The 24,026-nt window shown below is 43.6% G+C and overlaps 1 long non-coding RNA gene across 1 annotated transcript in view; it reads right to left on the bottom strand.

Moving 5' to 3' along the window:
* The window catches only part of LOC118926046 (uncharacterized), a 63,592-nt gene that overhangs the window by 9,366 nt on the left and 30,200 nt on the right, over positions 1-24,026 (bottom strand). Inside the window, exon 2 of the long non-coding RNA XR_005030294.2 lies at positions 1,761-1,886. This is a non-coding gene — a long non-coding RNA (uncharacterized LOC118926046). The remainder of the gene's footprint in view (positions 1-1,760; positions 1,887-24,026) is intronic.

The following is a 24,026-nucleotide window of genomic DNA, read 5'->3' as shown; positions in this document are numbered from 1 at the left end:
TTGATTAACTCTGGGTCTTTTTTAGTGGGCTTTTTCCTGGCCTTATTGTTTTTCCACCCCTCTCATATCTATTTTCCTGCCTAACTGTACCATTGCCAGATGGGTTAACCAAGCTGAGGGAGTTTTTAGGTGACCTAAAGTAGAGCTTCTGGCTTCCCAAGGCCTGTACTTGGAACCCATGGAATCCAGAAGACCCCGTGTGCTCCCAAGAGAGGATAGAGCAGGAGTGAGAGGCCAGAGGACATGCAGGGATCTGGAGCTGGAACGAGATGGCCACAGAGGGCAAGGACTCCACCAGTAGGAGCAAATGGCAGGATTAAACACAAACCCCGAAGACCAGATGAAAGAGCCACTCTGTGGCCACCAGCCCAGGTGCCCCGGGCACCCAGGAAGCAGACCAGAGCTGTCCTGGGGCAAACCCCAGCAAGGACTCGGAGGCAACAAGCCCACCGAGGCCGCCTCTCCCAAGGATCGTGAAGGTGTACACGCCCCCTCCCACGCCCAGATGCTGTCTAGCTGCCAGTGGGGAGGAGAGAAGAGAAGCCCTAGAAGACCAGGTATTTACCCCAAAGAGGCTGCTGTCAACCAGAGGAGGGGTGGCTTTCAGTTGCCAAGTTTAAGTCCCATCTGGTTCCACTCCACTTCCCCGTAAGAGAGGGATAAGGGATCAGAGCAAGATGAGAAGTTACATAGAAAACTAAAATGTTCTATGCTTTTTTAACTCAGCTGAGTGTAGCACATGTGATTTTTAACCCCAGGCTGTGTTAATGATGCAGAGTCACCGGTCAAAATGCCAAGAAGCCCTACCCCTGCTTTAAATGGTAGAATGCAAGTTGGACAAAAATACGTGTAATGCTAGCTAAATTGGGTAGCTTTGTAAAGCTTTGTACTGATTATTAGATTACAAAATATTTTGTTCACATCATAGGTCCAATTGGAGGGGAAAATTTTAGTCACTACATTTCCAGCTAAGAAATGTTATTGCCTTACCATCAGTGGTGAGAATACAGAAAACTCAAAATTGCACACACAGTTGTACCTCTTAATCTATATTTGGCGTTTACAAAGATAACAGACCAGAAATTCATGGGAAAGAAACTGCTTCCTATGTGTTGTCAGGCATTTTGCATAAACTACCTTACATATTCCTTAAACCACCAAATTAGACATTAGTCCCGTTTTACAGATGAGAAAACTGAAACTCTGAATAGGAAATTGAAATTTCCTTGTCCAGGGTCACCGAAGCTGGAAGGTGCGGAAGCTAGAATTAGAACACAGCTTTGTGACCTTAGTAGGACACTTTCTGCTTCCCTGCCTGGCCCAGAGTCTTACACCCCTGCCCAGTGTCACACAGAGACCTGCCTGCTGGCCACACATGGGATGAGCACACAGGGAGGATGCCTCCCATCCCCTGGAAATGGACCCACACATTTAGTCAAAACTGCCAACTTCAACTTTATCTGACCTTAGTGAGGACCAGCAGCCCAGACAATCTCTCCTCTAAAGAGAGGACTTGTTCTTTCTCACCCAGGTTTCTAGTTTCGATACTAGATTGGAAGACTTATTTTTCTCTTTGATTGCTTTCTTAATTGCATTCTCTCCAATTAACACATTCATCTTGGGAGAGAAGCCCAAGTGGCTTTTCTGGTTCACCAGCTTCTCCAGCTCCTAGTCTGAAAATCCATTGTTTTGACAAATCAGGGGCAGGGAGCCTATGAGCTGGGCTACTCAGCCTGGCCCAGGGGCCTTCAGGTACCTACCTGTTCCCATATATACTGGACATTCCACAGGAAGCATGCCTGAGCCAGAAGGTAAGGGCCATGGCCACTTGGCACCCAGCAGCCTGCAGCAGCCTCTGGGGAGAGCAGGCAGGTCTTCAGAAGACACTTAAAAAAAAATGTGCTTTGTAAAATGCAGGTATCCTGTCCTGTGAAGCATGAAGTATTTGGTAGGACAGTTACAGTGGGCTTTCTGAAGACATGGAAAAGACTAAAAATGGCCCGTTCCTCAGGACATAAGGCAAAATAGGCACTGAGCCAGTGGAAACCAAGAAGTAAGCCAGGAGGAAATGGAAGCTTTTCTGCTTTTCCTTACTCATTCCTTTCTACATGAAAAGCCAATTTTACTAGCATTTTGTCAGCCAGAATCCTTTATAAACAAATACATCCAAATTCCCAGAGCAGTGAGAATGGAGATTCACAAAGATGTTTTGAAGACTGTAACCTTAAATGCCTTTGTGAATCATTAATGCAAATTAAATAGTGTCTGCCTTCTTTTAACCACTGAGTGATGACACTTATTTTATGAAAACAGGTAATTCATATTTACAATGTTTAGAACATTTAGTTAGCCAGAATGTTTGACTTCTGAGAAAATTTTGCTACTGAATGGGCTCAGAATTGTCTGGTTAGCACCCTAAAAACCCATGTACTTCCAGAATTAGAAGGAATGAGGTTGCCTCCCAAATCTGATAATTTATTAATTGTGTGACCTTCAGGTCCTTTAAACTCTCTGGGCCTTATTTTTCTCATTTATCCATTAGGATAATGATGTCTGCCATCCCCAGTTGTTTAAGCTTAAATGGAATAGGCAAATGCCCCTGCCGAGCACAAACTTGCATGCAGGAGGCACTCAACAAATGCAGCTGAGAATATTATGATGATTATTGCTAATACTGCTATTAGGTATGTGAGCCTTTTTTTATTCCTAACTCTTTGCTTCTTGTTCTACTCTTTGCCTCAGTCCACCCTGCATGCTGGCCTTACATACCAGCCCTGTACACTGAAAGGTTTCCCAAAGTCTATGATCAGCCCCTGTCTTTCTTAAACAAAACTACAGAGTTGTTTGGGAGTCTCTGAGACTCTTCTGGGCTGGCTCTCCCCTTCCCAGAGACCCTGCCCTCTGCCCTTGTCTTGGTTTCTCCATCATTTCCTCTTTCTCTGGGCCAGACCTGGATAAACTTGTGGCTTCCTTCCTTCGCGCTCTCTGGAGAGCTGAGTACTGCACACTTGAAAGCCTAAAAACTTGTCATTTCCACCTTGAACTCATGGCTGACCTCCCAGACAGCCTGGGAAATGAATTAGTGTCCTTAAGCAGAGGCAGAATGTGAGCAGTGACCCAGCTCTCCTAGGCAACTACGGAAACTGTCAAGCGGTAGTTAAAGTTCCCTTTTTCCCAACCCCTTTAATTATGTTGAAAACTATGTCATATTGTTTTTGAAAAAGTTAATGAAATAGTAGGTAAAGGTGAACCAAGGAACATAATTTACTTGGATTTCCTTGCAAGCGTTTGATAAGGTCCCTCATAAAAGGCTATTAAGGAAAATAGATGACCAGAGGGCTTCAGGCAAAAGTCTTTTTGGTGTATTAAAAACTGGTTAAGCTATTTTAGAAGGGAGAAGGCCTAGTACCGGCTACTCCTTGGAGGGCAGAGAGGTTAATCACAAGCTGTCCCCAGTGTTAGTATTTGGCTTTGAAGTGTTTGAATGATTTTTTAAAGGAAAAGAAAGCAAAGTTGGTCAAAGACACAAAATGAATATCATGGTACAAGCCTTCCAGAATGAATGAAGGCTCCTTGTCCATCAACCAGGAACCCCCGGTGGGAGAAGTGGACCTACCCAGACGAGGAACCCTCCAAGGATGGGAAGTAATCCCTGGAAACCTTTTAGGGAAAGAGAAAAACACTCTTCATTTGGAGGCCCAGGACAGCCAGGCCTGAGACTGGAGGGCAGGACACAACAACCTTGCAAGAGTCCTTCCCACCCTCCCAGCAGATGGTGGTTTGAGGCCATGAAAAATTAGAAATGAGTGGCATGGGTGGAAAGCATTTAAGCAATATGAAGACACCATTTTTCATGCTTTTCTTTCCAAAATTGTAAAAGAATAATTCCATTGGTAAAGGAGAGCCCAAGGAATGTAACAGGGAGGAAGGAATTAAATACATGTCCTGAATAATTCTTGTATTTGACCTGATACAGCAGAAAGTAAACAGGAGATACTCAGGACCTGTTTACTGCCTACCTCAGGAGCAAAAGAGCCTCTTTTTTTACACAAGAAGATAGACGTGCCCTTGAAGGGCTAACAGTACACTCGCTGCGGCAGCTATTCTCACTGCCACCACTCTCGCACCTCCAAATACTGTCACTGAAAAATGAGACAAAGGAATTACACAAATATCTGGATGCTGATGAGGCATACCCCAGGTCTTCTCCCAGCCATGGCCTTCATTAACCCTTATGACACTTCTTATTCAGTCTGGCCTGCATTTCTTTAAGAACAAAAAGTTCTAAACAGAAAGTTTCATTGCAATCAGTGGAAAAGTTAATTCTAATATAGTTTTGCCAAAACGTCTTTTCTTTTTCCTAGTCAAGTAATAACTCCAGAACATACATAGGGTGCTATTTGCATAGTAGGAATACATTTATTTTCAGAGAGACACAGGGACAGAGAGCATGTGAGATAATAAATGGGACATAAAATACACCTTGCAAAGAGTTCACCAGTTACAGACTCACACAGATATGGTCAACTCCCTTTGGCAAAGATGTGAAGGCAATCATAGGGAAGGAACAATCAAATAAATGATACTGGAACAACTGGATGTCTATGTGCAAAAAAGGAGGCAAAAGGATCTTGATACACACTATATGCACAGGTTAACTCAAAATGGATCATAGACCTAAAGGTAAATGTAACCACAAAATTTGTAGAAGAAAATATAGGACAAAAATCTTTGCAACACTGGGTTAGGCACAAGTCCTTCGATAAACCAGGCAAAGCACTATCCATAAAAGAAAAAATGGATAAATGGAATTTGATAAAAATTCCCAATCCCAGGACCTGAGTCATAAGCAGGAACTGAAACAAAAAGCAAACCTTTCAATTCACCCACCAGACTTAGCTACAGAAAACCTTTCCTCAGGCACAGAAGAGGAGCAAGCAACTAAATTGAAAAATGGCAGCTGCTTGGCTAACTTTTTTCCAAAATGGGTCAGGTAGAAATTAATGGCTCTTTCCTCTGCTTTTCCAGTAATTTGTGTGCTTTTATACTACTTAACACACTCTACTGTCATTAACAGTCATCAACATCCCATGTCATGTGCAAAGGCCCCCACCCAGTAGTGAGCTCCTCAGGGGCAAGGCCCCACGTTACTCTCTCTGTGCAACCCCGGAGCCTAGCAGAGGGCCGGATACAGAATGTGTGCTCAGTAAATGAAGAATAAAAGAAAGAATGGGGAAGAAAGCAAGAAGGTAGGAGAAAGACATGGGGAGGGGAGAGAGAAGGAAGGAAGGGAGGGAGGAAGCAATGCCTAGGATGGAGAAAATGAGGACAGGCAGGGTGTGTTGAGAGACAGGGCAGTGTCTGGTGAGGGAAGGGGGCAGCTCTGGGCCTGCCTGATCAGCTGGGGCTCTGTTATTCAAATCAGCATGTGAGTACAAGGCCAGGGCACTCCGAAATCACTGCCACCCGCTGTCCTCATGCTGCAGCCCTGGAGATGTCAGAGCCACTGTGTGCAGCCCAGGGCCCAACCAGCAGCTGAGCTGGAAGAGCGAGGCTGTGCTGGCCGTGCTCCCCCTGCTCCCCGGCTGCAGGCCTGGGAGTCCGAGCCGCAGGAGCCAGGTCAGGGTGGCGAGGAGCTGCTGGCACGGCAGCGCTCTCACATTCTCCCTTTTCCAATGGCCCGGCCGGCCTTGCTGGGGAAACGGGAGGGGCCCGGCAGCCAGCAGCCGAGAGTGAGAACTTCCCGTTGCCAGAGCCAGCTGCTGGCTGCCATCTGGGCAGGGGCAGTGCCAGTTTCCCAAATCTGCCTTCCCTTTGGAAAAGGGGGAGAAAACTGTGCTGAGAAGATAGCTTCTCCTTCCATCCTGAGGCTGTCTGTTAAAAACCCAACAAAACCAGCCTTTGAAAAAGGAAAGGATGAGAAATACCACACACTGGGCGGTTTCCAAAGGAATTTGCTTCTCCTGGGGCTTTTACATCTAAGAAAAGTCTCTATTTGCCCTCAATATCCCTTGGTTCTTTCACTTTACTTAGTAATAGCCTTTACTTTTAAAAATTAAATCTGATTGCTTGCACAAACAAAATGTTGGTATCTCTGCATCCTTTTTATTTGTCGCATAGGGATGGGATCATCTGCCACAAACGGGAAATTCTCTGAGAGGTGTAATTTTTAATTCACTCTCTACCATGAATAACCCAGCACCTCAACTAAACTGGGACTCAATGGATGCTTTCTGATGGGTTCATTCACTCACTGAATGCATATTAAGCACCTTCTAAACACCAGCACAGGATGACCACTGATGAAGAATTGCGGAAGATCTGGCTCTCACTCTGAGTTCAGCCAGCTGAAAGCAAGCCCGTCCTCGGTGCCTCCCGAACTGAGCCGCCGTGGGTGAGCGCTGTGTGGAGCCGAGCCCTGGACCCACATGCTCTGTACTGTGCTACCACTATGTTCTCAGGAGGCAGATGTAAAAAGAGCTGGTACCCCACAGAGCCCAGAATCAAGGAGAGATCTCTGCAAACCAAAAAGTAGGCAAGCTTTATCCAGGGGTGAGGGTCCATATATTCCATGAACTGCTCACCATGGGCACTGGCCAATCAGAACAGATCCTGGGTTTATTTTTTAATAGTGCCTTAGCTCTCAAATCTTTGTCCATCCTGACACATTTCCTCGTAGTGAACATTCCACCATAGCAAGTGGACGGGCGCAGGGACGGAGTGTCCAGTGCTTTGTGAGGACCTCATCTTCACAGACATCCTCACAGCGGGGCTTCTATTGGGCTTCCCAACTTTGCTGGCTGCCTGGTTGTGCAGCAACTCTAACCATGCCTATTACTCATGTAATAGTTGGAAGAGGCAGGCTGAAGGCCAGGGAAGATCTCAAGAGTGAGGTTCACTCTCTGAAATACAGGGCTTGATCTCCTAGCTTTGGCACCTTAATGTTTAGCCTGCCTGGGGGCATTCACGCCCTAAGAGAAACTGCTTCACATTGTCTCAACTCACAGGAACAATACTATCTTTCATTTTAAGTGTTTCCTAAATTATTTTATGATAATGAAAAATACATGTAAATGCAGTTTACACAGGACTGAGCCTACAGTTGAGCATTCATTGTCTGATGAATTCAAACATGTTCTCATTTGATCCTCACCCTGAGATAGGCAGGACAGGCAGTACTAGTTCCCATTTTAAAGCCCAGCAGAGGTAAACAGCTTGTTTCAGCATAGTTATGGCAGAGCTAGACCAGAAGTTGGGTCTCCTAACTTCTAATTCAGTGTACTTTCCAGAAACCAAATTACTGATAATATAAACTCCAGCATCCTAGTGAGGATAACCACTTGAGAAATGAATTTAAAATCGTAAGTTGCCCTGATGGATACAACAATGAAAACATAGAGGATCTACTGGTAAAGAGCATGGGCTGTCATTTCTGGCAGCATCCCTCGCTAACCATGTCATGCTGGGCAAGTTGACCAGTCTCTCTAAGTTCCTGCTTTCTCCTCTGTAGGAATGAAAACAGTACCTTTCTCATGAGGTTGCTGTAAGACTGGACTAGGTAATACAGGAACCTATCAGAGGGTTCAGACTAGAGTAGGTGCTTAATAGATGATAACATTCTTTGTTATTCTTCTTATTTATTTCTGAGAAGGTGACTTGGGCTCGTAAGCTAGAAGTGACCTGCTTGGGCCTGGATCTGTGCTACCAGGAGTCCCTCCTGTCTACTGTCTCCTGCATAAGGTGGGGGGAAGCCATGCATTCACACACTGGCATTTTAAAGTGTGGAATCTATCCATATCCTTCCCACGCTTGTTTATACTGAGCACTGACTCTCTCCCAGGCATTTTCTCATACTTTAGGAATATTAATTCACTTAATCCTCAGCACAATTCTGTTAGGTGGGTAGCTTTAATTATTATCCCCATTTTACAGGGATGAAAACAGAGGCACAAGGAGATCAAGTCACAGGGAGGAAACGGAAGGGCCATGATGTAGGCACCCTGGCCCCAGAGCCTGTGCGCTGACCCACCATACGGGGCGGCCCCTGGCTCGCTCAGGGGTAGGCCGGAAGTCCCAGAGCTGGGTGGGCTTGCTGGGAAGAAGCTCGCAGGCAGGATGCCTTTCTGAGCCTCTTCAGTCTCACTCGAATCTCTCCCCTTCTCTCCTACCAAAACCTTGGGCAGCACTGGACTCTCTTCTCAGACGTTCCTTGTGCCGTGAGATTTGATGAGTCAGAACCACAGTCACTGACCAACTTGCTTTAAGTCCTCAGCCACAAATTCTTCACCAAAATCAATTTTCCTCGTGCTTATCCGGGCATACCTCTAGGGCAGTCCTGGGCTGAGATTTCCTAAGAAAGTGTCTCCTGCCTTCTGGAGGCCTACAGTTAAGGAAGACAATTCAGTTGCACACACATATATGGAAATATCAACAGATAGCATTCAGAAACGATCTAAAATAAGCACAGGGATTGAGGGATATTTGTGTGAGCGTAGCCTGAAGGAATCAGACCAATTCATGCTACAAAAGTGGAATATGAGGGGAACTTAAGCAATCATGAAAAGTGCAGGCAGAGTGAAAACAGCTTTGTTCACAAATCCCAAAGCCCTGAGCCCGGGTGACATCTTCTGATTTGAAGAAGGAAGCTTTAAGGCAATCCTGATAAAAGGTGATACTACTTTAAGACACGAACTGTCTCAAGAGGTGACATGAGGTGAAAGCGTACATAGTTCCGAGAAGGCTTTTCTATAAAGGTGGGGATGCTAGGGTTAACACGATATTGTAAGAGGAAGTTTGAGATGCTTAAATTGCCCTGTGAGCAAGGCCCCGGCAATACCCCACTTTGGAGTAGAGCTGGATATCTCACATACACATTTGCACAGGGGCTCGCCAGAGCCTGGGAAAATTATCAAGACAGGCATTGTTAGGACCACTTTATGTAACAGGAAACAGAGGTGCTGAGACGTTATTCCCCCAGCATTTGGAGCACAGTACCCAACTCTAAACCAAAGTGAACTTGGCTGTTCAGGTAAGTGCAACATCTGGGAATAGTATACTCAGATTTTGCTGTTTTCATCTGAACCACCAGGATCCAAGGTGACCCTGAACAGGAACTTTTTTGGACCAGACCAAGCCATTCTGAGGACAAAACGTCCTACTCACAAGCCTTTAGGTCTCCCCCGTTAAGCCCAGGCTCCCATGCATAACAGGCTCATGTGAAGATCTCACTGCGGACTGTGCTGTTGATTAAAGAAAAAATAAATAAATAAACATATGAGTTTTATCTCTTTATCTCCTCAGTCCAGAGGGAAAAAAAAGGGACACAATCTGTTCTCCCTGTGGGACATCCACCTGATTAGATGTCACAAAACAGAGTAGTCCTTTAGTTAGTAATGGCTGGAATACCTCCGACCTACAGTTACTGGAAAGAAAAAAAAAACTCACCTAACTACAGATAAACTCCCTAGGGTTTCAGATCCGTTTTGCAATAAGCCATGTTATGAAGGAAACCTGTACCCAAAAGATAGTTTGAATGCAAAATAAAGATAGTTCACACGCTTCGAAGCAGATAAAGGTCTCCTGTGGGAGCAGCAGAATCATATTTTTGGAGGATCATTATATTTCCTGCTTCACACTTTATTTGGGTCCCACTGCTCTTTTATACAACTCCTATTTTTAGTCATCAGAGGCACCACGTCCTGCCAGGCAGGGGCCTCAGCAGGACAGGTCTGGGCAGGAGGGGCAGGGGTTAGATGCCTGAGAGGCAGGACAGCTGGGCAGAGCTGAGGCAGGCGAGCTGCGAGGAGCAGGTGTGACCTGGCCAGACAGGCGCAAGTAGGACCTGCGGGGTCTCAGGGAAAAAATCAGGGGAGCACAATGGGCTTAAGAAGCAGGACTCTGGGGACCAGGAGGCCAGTGAATTGTCAAAGCGGAGCTAGACTACGGGCAAAGCAGAGGTGGGAAAGGACTCTGAGTTCTGTCATACACTTGGTCGCAAAAGAATGCACACAGGCGTAAATGCATGGGTTTGAGACCTTGGAAGACATCGTGCTGAACGAAATAACCAGTCACAGAAAGACAAAGATTGCATGAGTCCTCTTTTAAGAGGGATCTAAAATCCTCAAATTCATAGAACCAGCGTGTAGCATGGTGGCCACTGGGGGGAGGGGGAAATGGAGAGTTACTAACCGACTGGCATAAAGTGTCAGTTAAGGTGAATGGAATTAGCTCTAGAGACTTGCTGTACCACCTTGTACCTATTAACCATACTGTCCAGTACACATCTAAATTTGTTAAGAGAGTAGATCTCACGTCAGGTGTTCTTATTATAATCAAACAAATTAAAAAAAAATATACAGTCACAACACATGGGTTTGGGCTGAAGAGGTGCAGGACAAGCCTGACTCAGCAAGGGCAGGTGTGCCAGGCCTGCTGGGAAGTTTCTACAATCGGGGACTTTGGAGAAGGAAACGGAACACTGGTGGTCAATTAAAAACTGTTATAAAATAAAACCTTAATCTTCATTTGGAATCCATTCACGTCTCCTCTCATCCTGGGAAATATAACTATTGGTGAAGTGGCAGAAAAAACAGAAAGCACAGGGGTCTCCTGGGGCAGGGGGAGGTGGACAGTTCTTTGCACAGACGGGAGACTGATTCTGTACCTGGGCGGTGAACTCCCACTTCCTGGCTGACCTCCAGGCCTCCTTAGGTGTTGGATAAAAAAGGTATCCTGACATTCCTTTCTGACCCCAAGTCGCTCCCACTATTTCATACTGGCCCAGAATTTTTCAGTTTTTTTTTTTTTTTTTTTTTTTTACATTTCGAAAAAAGTAACACAAAGAAGTCAAAAAGAAATGCTACAGTACAGAGGAAGGAGCCATACAAAAAAAATCCAAGTGATGGATTTGAGCCATCACCCAGTCATCTCTATTTCCAAGTAGAACAGGCCCACTTTTCTTCTCTGTGGAATCCTCTCTTCCCCCACACATCCTTCTTCTGCCCCTTCAGCCTTTTATACAATTAACATATCTCTACCTTTGTCTCCTGATGTTTTTCTCCTCTTGACCTTATGTGATTCAGTGACACCTATGGAAAAATGGGGAGGAGCCGGGCCTCAGAAGCAGGCCCCAGACAATTCAAGTCCCAGGTAGGAGAGGCTGGGAGGGGCGATGTTGCCAAGGGCTGGGGTAGGAGGCCCAGTCTCATAGCAGGTCATATTCTGGGAAGCAAATCTTAAAAATCGCCTCCTGGATTGGACCAACCCTTTATGAAGGAAGACACCAAAGGAGTTAGGAGAGAACCTGCCAGCCAACTAGAGTAAAAGAGAAATGCACCCAAAGCAGAAGGAAGTGGAAGGCCGAGCCTTACAGAGCGGATGCCCAGCCCCTGGGCAGCAGCAGGCACACAGTGGCCCAGCTGAAAACACCATCTTATTCACACAGGCCAAGGCTCCATCATTTCCCTGTCTGTGTACTCATGTGCCTCCCAAGTTCCAAGTGCTGTGCAAAGTAATGGGAATATCCAGGAGATTCCTTACAGGTTGGCAAACCTATTGAGAACCTATGTTGTGCAAAGCCCTTGAGGAAGCATGGGGAGAAAAGGAGCCTGGAACAGGACACAAAATGAATGGAAAACATGGCCCTGGTCAACAAACTGGTAGAAGGGACAAATTCTTATGAAATAGTTCAGCAGAACAACTTGGAGAAAACCATACTTTCTTAAGAGTACATTCTCTCATTGGAAGAGATACATTTTTTTTGAAACAATGCTGGCCTTCCTGGGCATTAGGTCAGCTGATGTCTTTGACTAAGGAATTCAGAAGAGAGACACATTTCTCTGAAAAGGAAAAGAGGAGATATGCAGTGGCTGCTTTAGGGAGAGTTCTGGGTGGGATGGGGGGAGACGCAGAAACCCAAGATTAAAGAGTGATTCTGATGAGAGAGGTGAAAATCTGGGTCTTCATTTATGCCAGGTGTTGTATCATGTCACTTTCTCCTTTCTCTTCCTGTAAAGTCCTCCTCAGTTCTACTTTACTCACTAATGCTTTCTGGTTGGGTTCGTTTTGAGGGGACATGACAAAGCTTGGAACCTCATTTCAAAATGGTCATAGGCAAAGGCAGAGGGCTCAAGTGAGAAAATTATATGTGAGTTACACTAAGTACACATTTTCAGCAATGCAGTAGCAAGTTTAAATGTTTCACATGTTAGAAACATCTAAACACATGTGCCTAGAAAGTTCAGAGTTAGGGAGATAAGAATGGCTGGATAATCAGGGCAGTCTTCCTGAAAGAAGCAAACTTTGTCCCTTGTGGGATAGGTTCAGGTCATGGAAATACAAAGGTATTTGTATAATTTCAGAGACCCGAAAGTACACAGTTTCCTGACCTCAGCTCAAGACAGACATGTACATAAGCAGACACATGTGCACTCAGCTATGCCACCACCTGCCATGGAGGCAATACTGGTGTGTACCAGTTCAAGCATCCATTGCACACAGCCAGATACTGCTTGGCGTCCTTCAGCCTATACAAAAGTGGCCACTTTTTTAATGTTGTCCAAAGAATGTTCATTAGTATTAAAACCGTGTCACTGCTGAAGTACAGGAAAGTCACATTTACAACTTGTTAGACATTTTTAGTGGAAAATGCAAATACATAGTTGAGAAGGTGGGGCACACATCCCTTGAAACCATTACCTCACAAAGTTAAACATGGGTCTAGGTCCTTCACAGAGAAAGGCTATTCAAGTGAAGTAACATCCAAGATCATTTTATTTGATGAGCTGTCACATGGAGGTTTTAAAGGACACAAATGATCAATTCAGAAAATAAGAAACATAAATAGCCAATGAAATACATACACTAATAAAACTGTTTCACTGAAAATTAAAGAAATGTAAATAAAAATGATATGATATCATGTTGCCGTAATATGCAAAATTTAGAAATAATTTAAAAATTCAGTATTGGTTCAGATGAAGTATGAAGATATGGGCTCTCTCTCTTACAATAGTAGGGACTACAATTTGGCACATAATCCTCACAAATGGCACATCTACCAAAAGCCCTACACATGCACATACTCCCCGATCTGTAACCCCACTTCTAAGACTACATTCTATCCACAGAAGTGCATAAAGATGTAAATAAAAAAAAGATTTTTATCCTATGGCATTTTAAAATAGAGAAAAATTGTGGAAGGGAGTGGTGAGGGGACAAGTGAAACAGGTGAAGGGGATAAAGAGGCCCCAATGTGCATTTATAAAATAAATTAATCATGGGGATGGAAGTACAGCATAGGAAGTATAGTCAATAATATTATAACATCTTTGTGTGTTGACAGACAGCAAATACAATTATTGTGGTGAGCATGTAGTAATGTATATAATTGTCAAATCACTATGTTGTACACACAGAAAAAACAAAACAGTGAAAAACTGGAAACTACCTAGACATCTAGTAAAAGGGGATGATCAAATAAAGTATGGTATCCATTTAACAAAATACATCACTATTAGAGAAACAATATTAACTTTCCATGACACAGAAAATGTTATATAGCAAGATATAAATGAGAAAAGGAGATTCCATACCATGTGTGATACTTATTGTAATAACAAAACTAGTTAATGTATTTGGTGGTTAAACCAGAATATTGGCTGCTTAAAAGCAGTGGATCTTAGGGCTGTTGAACGCTGCCTAGAAAAGCGCCTGGCATAAAATAGTCCCTTGATTATATTTGTTAATAAAAAGAGTTCATGCTTACTATGCACCCAGCACTGTTTGTAAGCAACTGATAGAATATTCCATGCTCACAATAGCACTGTGCTCTAAGTCCCACTATGAAGCACAGAAAGGGTCAGCCACATAGCCCAGGTCACCCAGCTGGTAAGTGGCAAAGCCAGAATTCAGACTCAGGCACCGGAACCCAGCCTTCACTCAAACACTTGTCTATACAAATGTGTACAGAAAAACGTCTGGAAGGATGTGCACCCGCGCATCAGAAGCAGCGGTTTGGGAGCTCCGGGTGGGAGGACCACCTGAGGCTTTGTTTCCCCTCCTCACTTGTCAGTTTTCTAATTTCTCTATGGTGCAGATGTAAACATTTATTGCAAATATATCTGAATATTACATGGGATTTTCTTTAATGGATGCTCTCTCTGATCAAAAGTAGAAGAAATGTAAAGCAGAAAAGAGGGGTTTTCAAGGGAGAGCAAAAAGAGGAGGAACAAGTAGAGTGACTATGGCTCTCTGTCCCCAGGCCCAAGGACCTCACTGAGATAGATTTTTATTTTCTAAAATGAGGTAGGAAATTTCCAGAACCTACAAGTACCTTGACTTCCATGCATTCTTTCCTGCGTCCTTCAACCCAAGAAGATTCCAGGACACTTCCTGGCGGTGATGGGGGCGGGAGGCGTTACTGCTCGCCTGGACAAACACCCGGAACCCACAGAGGAGGGCCTCTGGCAGCGCCATCTCCACGTGGACCTAATCATCACTGTTGTCCAACAGATGTTTCTTGAGTTCCATGCTGGACACTGGGTGGGCATGAGAGATATAGTATGAGTAAGATAATTGTCCCTGCCTTCAAGAAATTCAGAGATTATTGGGGAGACAGACAAACTGAAAACAAACAATTAAGGTATTATAGAGCTCACAGAAGAAAGGTCCAGAATGGTACAGGAGCACAAAGCTAGAGCATCTAATTCCTAGAACATCTGTATTTACATAGAGCTCACTTCATTCTCTATTTTAACTGTGTGCTTTCTCATCCACCTGTCCAACAGTTTATGAACTCCTTGAGAACTGGTTCTGTAGCTCTTGTACATGTTTGGGTACCAGTGCTTGGCACAGAACAATCTGTGTAATCAGGAGCTCTGCCTGAATTGTTGTCTCCACGTGGAGATGGTCTGTTGGCAACTTCTCCAGTTCAGCCCATCAAAGATGAGGCCAAGGAAGAAACTACACTCGGAAGACAGTCTCCTAGAAATCTCTTCGATTCAGATGGAGTGAACCAGGTGAAAAGACATAAGGAATTCCCAGGCTGAGTGAACTTAAGTGCAAGACAGAATTAAGAAACCACCGATTTGTTCTGCTCAAATACATGTAGCTGCAGCAGAGATGAGTCATGAAGGGCCTTTCAGTCACACTAAGTTCAGATTTTATCTTGCCAGCTACAAATGAGGATTCAAAAAAAAAACATAAACATAAAAAAGAGATGTGATCTGATTTGGTTATAGAAAAATCACTCTGGTAGCACTATGGAAGGTGGAAGAAAAGGGGGCAAGTCAGAAATTCAGAGACAAAGAGGTTAGTTAAACTAGGGGACAGTTGTAAGAAGCAGCCAGGAAATAATGAAGGCCTAGATGAAGGCAGGGGCTTTAAGGGTGGAGAGAAAAAGACACCCCAATGTTATTTTATTCCAGGCCAGCTTGAAATAATTTTCAGGCATGCAGAACAGTTAAAAACTGACATTTGAGTGTGAAAAAGGCAAAGACACTCTCAAGGACCCAGCCATCCTGCCTGCTCAGCAGAATCAGTCCCTAAGGTTTCACACCCCACTAGCACCTCAGAGCGCACGCCCCTCCCACAGGCAGGAATGAAGACCTCCAGGCAGCCAGAGAAACACTCAGAAGCAGCAACAGAGAGGAGAAAAGTACATTACAGAGCCCAGCATCTGTGTCGAGCAGCTGCCAAGCAACCTCCATGTGTTCCTGCAGCTGTCGGCATGATAGCAATGGAAGACGGAACAGAAGGGCAGAAAGAACGTTCAGCAGCAGGCTCTGAGTGCCAGGCAGGTAGGTGGGCTCTGGGGCAGTGGGGGCTGGTCCCCTGGGTGATCTAAGGAGATGCCTTTGTCTGGAGAACTGCCACTCAGAGCCCTCAGTACCAGATCATTCCTGGGGCTGGGCATAGAAGGATGCCCATCACCTCACCCGAGCCAGGCCACCCAGGAAAGTCAAGACCAGACTTGCCTCACCAGCTTCCATAGTTTGATTTCAAGGTCCCAATCTCCATCTCTCTGAAGGAGCAATGTGACCTGTCACTTTGTGTTCGTATCTGTGAATCAAAGTCAGGTGCAGTGGGAGAACTGTGTGAGGAGTTCACCAGCCCCCTCATGACCAAATCATCAGAGAGACAACCCAGGGTATCATCATTCAAGCAAGATAGGGAATTACTGTATTTAACACTCACCTGTGGGAGGTTGTGAGGATAGACCGTGTTGATCATCTACCCATTTATCCATTAATTCAGATATATATTAAGTATTTAACAAGTAAATAAGAATACGCCAGGCTTTGCGGTAGCTAAAAGAGAGACAGAAGGCCTAGAACATCCGTAGTGCTGTACAACTTACAAAGAAGTTCACCCATTATGTTTCTACAACCAGAGGTAATATTCATTTGTTTGCAAAGTACAGGTGTTCCAGATAATTAGGTATTTACAGCCATTGACTATTCTGATTGGCCAGTGTCCTGTGAACCAGCTGTTAAATACAACATTCTGAAGCCCACCCCAGCCTTCAGCAATGTTGCAAGGTCATATTTACGTTCTCCAAGTATCTGGTCTGTGACTACTTCCTAGTGAGTGGCAAATCAGGATTAGAACCCTGTAGGGGCTTACGATACAGAAAGAAGAGAAAGATGCCAGAGACCTATGAAAAAAATTCTAGGGTGACATGAAAACAAGTGTCTTATCATGTGGTCTGGAAAGAAGCCACAGCATGTGGGTAAAAAAAAATAAAAATAAGGGAATGATCACCAGGTACTCAGGCAGTATTTACAGTGGGGCTGATGGCTGATAGAGGCCTTGAAGGAAGTCTCAGATTTGGATTTGGAGTGAACTTCGGTCATGACTGTTATGGAAACAGGCTCTGGAGACAGAATCCCTGGGTTCAAAACTCTACTTTCCATGTAAAAAGGAGGATGATAGTGGTATTTACTCAAAGGTTGTTCTGAGCATTAAGACATATTCTAGGTAAAGAACCTGACATAGAATGTGTTCAATACATGATTGGTGTTACTATTTCACTTCCTTTTGTACACGATGAATGGTAAATATTCCTTCTGCAGAGGCTCTTCATTTCCCACGTGGAACATCCAGAATTCTTAGTCGCCAGCAACAGAAACCCCCTCTGGCTGATGGTCATTTATGAATGGTTTAACAGCAAAGGAATCTATTGAAAGGTAATTCACAGAATCACCAGAAAGGTGAAAAGCCAGGAAGGAAAATGGGCAAGAACCATGGGTGCCTCAACAGCCAGGACCCTGGGTGAAGTCATGCCTGGAGAGCCACCCACTGAGAAGACCTCTTCTCAGGCTGGCCTGAAGTCCACAGCCACAAGGGTCAGTGGACTCTGCTCTCAACTGCTCCATAGCCACCAGCTCCAGCAGTCCACTGTCTCTTCATCTTAGCACCAGAACCAAAGCTGGGAAGGGGCACCTGACTGGCAGGCCTAAGCTATATGCCCATACCCTAGCTGCCATCGGGCAGGGGACAACTAGCTTCTGGAAGTTTAACTTTTCCAGTGCGGGGAGTACCCAGCTTCCCACCAAGACTCGTGCATAAATGTATCCACACACACACTGGAAAGGGGTTCAGATGCTAGGCAGCTTAAAAACAATTATCCCACACACCATGCCAGGCCTCCCGTGACCAAGTTCCTGCCCACCCCTCCAGTCCCAAGCCTAGGGCTTCCTGACTTTGGACTTTCAATCTAGCAGTACTGAAGCATTCTTACTTGTCTAATTTGTTGTGTATCCTCAGACCTCCAAGAAGACTTAATGCCATTTACCCTTCCTCCTCCACTCTTTCATCTGCCTATTATGTACATAAACTTCCAGGCATAGATACCACTTCTGCCAACATTGGCAAGCATCCTCTGACCTCCAGAGATTGGATTAGCTACCCTTCTCTGATTCTCATGGCATTCAGTATACGGGCATACCTTGGAGATTATTGTGGGTTTTCTTCCAGACTACTGCAATAAAGTAATTATAACAATAAAGTGAGCCAATGAATTTTTGGCTGCCCAGGGCATATAAAAGTTATGTGTACACTATAATGCTAGGCACATAATTCTTAAGTGTCCTAGGATTTTCAAAATGGTCAATGAAGATTGGCTTCAACTTCACACAAAGTCACCAGCTGCATTAGCTCCTAACAAGAGAGTCAGCCATTCCTTCAGAGCTTTGAAGCCAGGCACTGACTTCTCCTCTCTAGCTATGAAAGTCCTAGATGGGATGTTCATTCAATTCAAGACTGTTTCATTTCCATTAACAATCTATTTAGTGTAGGCACCTTCTAACCTTCATTAGAAGATCTTAGCTAGATCTTCTAACTTCCCTCATCTGCACTTTGATGCTATGAAGATGGTTTCTTTCCTTAAACCTCCTAAATGAACTTCTGCTAACTTCCAAATTTATTCTGCAGCTTCCTCACTTCATCCCCTAGCACATATTACTAATCACACTTGAAACCCAGCCATTTTTATCATCATCATCAAATTCCCATTTCTGGCTCCTGGGAAGCTAGGAGATCATCTGTGTATGCAACTCCAGCAGTTTCTAAGCAGACCTGTCTTCCCTGCCTGGAACCTTTCTGTACCCACTGTGAAGATTCCTGAATGCTCTCTCTCAGAAAAAGCCAAGGTTTCAATCCTTATTAAAATATAGATACTCCTAAAAGGGCTAACACTATGCTATTATCAGTTTTTGTACCTGTAAAAGACAGAATTGAGAATGTTCTGCTAAGGACGGAAAAGAGGTCTTAGAATGACAATGTGGGGATACCAAAAACCCACCTCACAAGTCTGCCTCAAATTGGCCTGAGAATAGACCCAGACCCAACACAGCCACAGTGACCCCATCCCTATTGTGAATATCTGTTACAGCTTAATATTCTGGTTATATTTGATGCCGGCCTCACCACCTTTGATCATATGCGGGGAGCATCTGGGTTTCCAGGCAGAGCCCCTACCCTCCTGGGAAGAGTCGCCTGCATTACCAGGTGAGATCCACAAAGTTCCTGGGTCCCATCCTTGTGAAAGTAGCAGGACATGGGCAGCTTTCTTGGGAGAAGGAAAGCAGTGCTCTTCCTCTCGCTGCCCGGGTCTCTGGGAGATTCTGCACGCCTCCCGCTTTGTCCTTGACCGGGCAGGCACTCTCATTCCTCTGGCAGTCACTTTCTTTTTCGTTTTGGGATCTGGTACATTTTACAGTCTTCAGTTGACTCAGCATGCCCTGAAGTGAAGGAATCTGTATATTCTGCAGCCTCCACAGCTTTGGAGAATGTTGTAAATGGCATTTGGTGATTGAAAGCAAGATAAATCACCCTATGACAAAGAAGTTAATGATCAAGGCCCCCTCTAATAGCTTTTATTTTGTTGTTAAGCCACAACACTCTCTCTCTGCTTTTCATTCATGCAAATGAAGTGCAAATCAAATAAAAGCCAATTGCCTGTCAACAGGTTGGTTTAAATATCAGAATTTTTTCCTTCCTTTTTAAATAAAGAGCAAACAAGGACAGGAAAAAAACAAGATGGTGCCTTTTGTGTTTGCTTTAGTAGTTTTTCTGTCTTCCTCCAGAAACAGGCATGAAAGGTCCCAAGATAAGTGTTTTTCATTCACATCCCTAAGGTGTAGGTATTTGGAGGTGATAAAACATATATATTTTTTGTTTTCCCTTTTCATGCGGAGGCCTTCCGCCAAGGTGCCCAGACCACCATTTCTGGAGCAGATGGGGAGGCACCTGAAGCCGTGAGGGGACCACATTCCCAGAAGTGGCGTTTGTGTCAGCCCTGTTCTTCCACCACAAGACCGGCCACACCATCAAGGGGAGCTTACCACACCACCCTCCATGCCCTGCGCACTCAGCCAACAGGACCTTCAACACTCGGCCATTCCTAACAGTTATTAATTTGGCACCTGCTTCTAGAGACCCCATCTTCCTCAGCTCGAGGCCAAGAAGGCTTTTCCATCATCAGGCTTTGGCCTGGTGGTAGCATTGGAAAGACTCTTGAGATAGGAGCCACACCTGCAGCCAGGATGAATGGGGTCAAGCTGAGGGGCAAGATGCTCCTGGTAGCCCCAGAAAGACAGCAGTTCAAGGAGAGCAGTGGTCAGGTGTCTGCAAGCCCCTTGAACCAGGATGTAAGGATTTGGTGGGAAAGGCCCTAGACCGCACTGGCGCTCTCCGTGTGTCAGGCTGTTGCTGCACTGTGGGTATTGTGGTCGGTATTACTCAATTCTACCTCCAGGCTAAGGGCACCTGGGGAAATAGCCAGCAGTGTGCTCTCCACCCCACGCACTGCACGCCGCACCGCAGCCAGGCCGTCATCTGGCTTAGGCCACTGTGAGATGGGCTTAAAAAGCAGTCCATGCTATTGGGGCCTCTGGAGTGGGCCTGTCAAGAGCACCCCTATTCACTTGAGATCTGAATATACCAATATGTAAAACAGAGGAGTGGCAGATGGGAACCAAAATTAAATCTTTGTCCCCAATAGAGGCCAGTTAGGAGGATACTGCTTAGCATGAGAGCCTGGAATGAGGTGGCATTGCTCTCCCAGGTACAGGCACATTGAACTGGGGAAGATGGCTTACTCAGTGTAGAAGGGGAAGAGAACTCTGGCTTCTTGTGGGCAGGTGGACAGCTCCCCAGAAGGAAAAAGGTTGGGATGGGTCAAACATGTCCAGTTTATTTTTCCTAAATGTATCAAACAGATAAGTCACTCCCTTGGAGCAAGTGATTAAAGAGATGGAGAGGGTCCAGAATGCCACACCTTGTACATGGAAAGAAACATCAGGAGTGGGGAACAAAGTCTCCCTCCCAGCATCACTGCACAGTGAGGAAACTGTCACAGAGAGAAGTTAAGAGATTTTGCTTATGATACCCAATTAGTAAAAGGCGGTGCCAGGCCTTGGGGCCGCCAAGCCCAGGGACACCATGTGTCATCATGTAGATTGACTCTCAGGGACAGGAGGAGGCCTTCATTAGCCATTTACTACCCTTCCCCGTGGGCCACATCCTCACTGAGTTTGGCTTCTCAAGTTTCTCTAAAATCTGCCAACACTCTCCTCTAAGTTGATGTGTAAAGCTGGCTGGACACCACACAACACCCTCACAGAAGACCATGTCATAGAAGATAACCCCAAATTCTTTACAGCTTAATACATGAGAAGCATGTTCTGAAAGACTTGACTTGGCCAGGGATTTGCAGTCCAATCCAGCCTGATTTGTCTTGGCCTCCTTGTATACAGTGTTAGCTCCTCCAGATTGACATCGGAGAAGATATTTCAGTACAAAAGTCTCTATTACATTTATTTAAGGGATATTGTTAAGAACATCATCCACTTCGATATTCAGTCTCCTGAAATTAATACACACACACACACAAACACACACACGCACACCTCTTTTAACCCTTAGAGTTCTGTTTTTTCCTAATTAGCATACTGTGCTTAAGGTCAATATAGTTAATATAAATTTTGTTATGAATCATGTGAATTTTTTGCATTTCTTTTTCTGATTTGGTCATCAGGAAACTCAAAACCAAATTCGTGGTTCAATGTCATTTGAACAGTATAAGATGCTAAAGCCTGTGTGTCTAAAAATTCTCCCTCATTTGAGATTCTCCCTCTTACCACACCCCCATCTTGTACCCTATTTATATTCTCAAGGCAACATTTGCTTTCTATTTTACATTATAAATACCTAGTATTCATAATACTTAGGTGTTCTGGCAAGAAATCATAAATTCCATGGAATGACAGAGACAAAATGCACCCCCTATTTTCTTCATTAAATTTGTAATAAACTAATTTTAGAATTCTATAAAAATACTCAATAGGTAAATGGGGAAGGCAGTATAGCACAGAGAAGATAAGTAGTGATTCTGTACCATCTTACTATGCTGATGGACAGTAACTGTAATGGGGTATGTGGTGGGGACTTGATAATCGGGGGAATCTAGTAACCATAATGTGGCTCATGTGATTATATATTAATGATACCAAAATATAAAAAAAATACTCATAGGTGCATATTATCTGGGCTTTAAAATTTTATAATCAGGACATAAAATTTAATTTCATATAAGTTTCCAAATATTGAACAAGTTTTCATCAAATGTATACAATTAGACTAGGTTTTCTTTTTAAGTTAAGGGTGCTCACTCATAAATTATTAATTACATTCTGTTTTTCAACACAGTGATTCACTTAAACTTAACTTGTTTTATCACTAAGCAAATTCACAGTGTGAAGAAAAGCATTCAAAGAAGGTGGCATTTGGCCCAGGGTTAAGTCTGTTTTATTTCTGTAAATATATTTAGTTTTAAAATCATTGAATGCTTTATTTTGTCACTTTGGATGCATGTAAAAAATATTAGCACTTAGCAAATTTTGATAAAAGATCCTCAACTAAACACATCTTCCAAAGCCTCTCTCTGTTGGCATCTACAGTTAAATTTAATCCCCTTTATAACCCATTACCTCTTGAAATTGGAAGGAATTTTTTGGTTCTTGTTTTGGTTAATGTTTTTCCCCAGAAGTATCAACTGTTGCTGTCATTCTTACCAAAACAGGTTATCTCATTGTTGGTTAATATAAGCCAAGTTTATTTCTTGCAAAATATTTTTAATAATCCAAAGTCCAACCACTGGACCAGTTGTCATCCATTTGGCCTTTAATATCAGAAGTAGAAGGGACAGAAAATGAGACTATTTACTTTTCTACATCTTCCTGACTTGTTCCACTCTTTGATTTAAAGTGAGTGAAGAGAAAGTGGTATGGGTTGTTTATTTTATTTTTTTTAATGTTAGATATATGGTAACATTTATTTTAAAAAGAGTAATTCATCATTGAGATCTTATAGTCAAATAGATGATCACACACTTGATATTCATTATTCATTTCTTTATCCATTTATTCACCAAATATTTATTTAGCACCAACTATGTGCAGACTTCATCCATGAGCAATCAAGGGAAGAGGAGGGGACCTGAGAAATAGAAGCTAAAATGCCTGTCCCTTGAGGATCCAACAGGCTACTTTAGGAAGTACAGCACACCCAGAGTCTAGCATACAATAGGTGCTACACAGATGTAGGTTGTATTGAACTATAACCGTAAAAGCAGTTTCAAGTGTCTAACTCAGCAACATATTAACCTGTCCACATGAATACAAATCAATCTGAGAAACTCTGGGCTGAGATCATGTGTATTACTCAAAAGCAAGACCATTAGACCCTGATAATTGAAATTCATCTATTTATTTCAATAAACTTCCCCCATGTATTCACTTCTTTTTTTTTCCTTTCTAAAATTGAGAAGTACTTTAAAAATGCAGGCTCTGGAACTAGATGATCCAGACTTATTTTTTTAATTAAGGCATAAGTTACATACAATAAAATGTAAGACCTTAAAAATTTGAACATTCAGGGTGATGAGTTTTAACAATTACATACACCCATATAAGCACCACTTAAATAAGATATAGACCATATCCATCACCCCAGAAAGGTTCCTTATGCCCCTTACCAGGAAATCACTTTTTGATTTCTGTAACTATCAATTTTGTCTGTTCTAGAACTTCATGTAAATGAAATCATTGAGCACATATTTTTCTATGTCTGGCTTCTTTCACTCAAATAGTGTTTTTGAGATGTTGTTTCATTTATCAATGATCTGTTCCTTTGTATGGCGTGATAGTACTCTATTATACAGATAAACTACCATTATTTACCCATTCTCTTGTCAGTGGAAATTTGGGCTGTTTCCAGTCTTTGGCCTTTATGGCTATGATTGCTATCATCATTTTTGTACAAGTTGTTTTGTGCACTTATGTTTTCATTTATCTTGAATAAATACCTAGAATTTAGTGTTTCTGGGTCATAGAGTAGATATACGTTAAACTTTCTAGGAAACTACCAAATAGTTATCCAAAGTGCCTGTGCCATTTTATAACTCATCAACACATACATCAAACTTCTGATTGCATCACATGCTCACATTTGGTATTAACAAAAGT

Source organism: Manis pentadactyla, chromosome 9 (genome assembly GCF_030020395.1).
Source record: "Manis pentadactyla isolate mManPen7 chromosome 9, mManPen7.hap1, whole genome shotgun sequence".
NCBI classification, from domain to species: domain Eukaryota; kingdom Metazoa; phylum Chordata; class Mammalia; order Pholidota; family Manidae; genus Manis; species Manis pentadactyla.
The sequence above is the reverse complement of the archived record's forward strand: the minus strand, read 5'-3'. Positions and strand labels throughout refer to the sequence as shown.